The sequence below is a fragment of the Octodon degus genome, unplaced genomic scaffold (genome assembly GCF_000260255.1).
Source record: "Octodon degus isolate 3935 unplaced genomic scaffold, OctDeg1.0 scaffold00163, whole genome shotgun sequence".
NCBI classification, from domain to species: Eukaryota; Metazoa; Chordata; class Mammalia; order Rodentia; family Octodontidae; genus Octodon; species Octodon degus.
In genome coordinates, this window is record NW_004524739.1 from 865,134 (window position 1) to 865,845 (window position 712).

The following is a 712-nucleotide window of genomic DNA, read 5'->3' on the forward strand; positions in this document are numbered from 1 at the left end:
AAAAAAAAAAAAAAAAAAAAAAGAGTTATTTCAGATGTTATACTGTAGATAATGTTATGCTAAGTGAAATAAACCAGACTTGAAGCTGTTCATGATGGTGCGTGCCTGTAATCCCAGCACTCGGGAAGCTGAGGCAGGAGGATCCATGCTTTAAGGCCAGCTTAGGCTACCTATCAAGACCCTGAAAAAAAAAAGGGCAAATATTTAAATGATTCTACTTCAATGAAGAATTTGACAAAGGTCAAATGCATAGAGACATAAAGGTTATTTATGTGCTATCAGATTAGAAGGTTGAATTTCGGTGTGTGCTCAAAATATGGAACACTTCATGAATTTGTGTGTCACCCCTGTGCAGGGGCCACGCTAATCTTCTCAGTACTGTTACAGTTTTTTAGTATACGTGCTGCCGAAGCGAGCCTAGAGGGTTTCCTCCGAGGTTATTACTAGAGGCTGGCACTGGGGGGAATGGGAAGCTATTGCTTAATGGGTCCAAAGCTCTTGTTTGGGGTGATGAAAAGTTTTTGAAATAGAAGTGATAATGGTTGCACAACATTGTAAATGTAATATCATCGAATTTATACTTTGAAATGGTTTTGTCACTGGACAGGGTCCAAGGAAGTCCCCAAAGCGGAACCTGGATTCACCTCAGGGGAGGCAGGGGAGAGGGCAGGTTGTAGGCTCATTGGCTTTCATCACACAGAGAGATCTTTCA

At 41.3% G+C, this 712-nt stretch overlaps 1 non-coding gene across 1 annotated transcript; it reads right to left on the reverse strand.

The window, feature by feature from the left end:
- Window positions 1–310: 310 nt before the first annotated feature.
- On the reverse strand, window positions 311–417 carry LOC111813089. The gene has a single exon (XR_002818426.1). It is a non-coding gene; the product is annotated as a U6 spliceosomal RNA (small nuclear RNA).
- Between the last annotated feature and the right edge of the window lie 295 nt (window positions 418–712).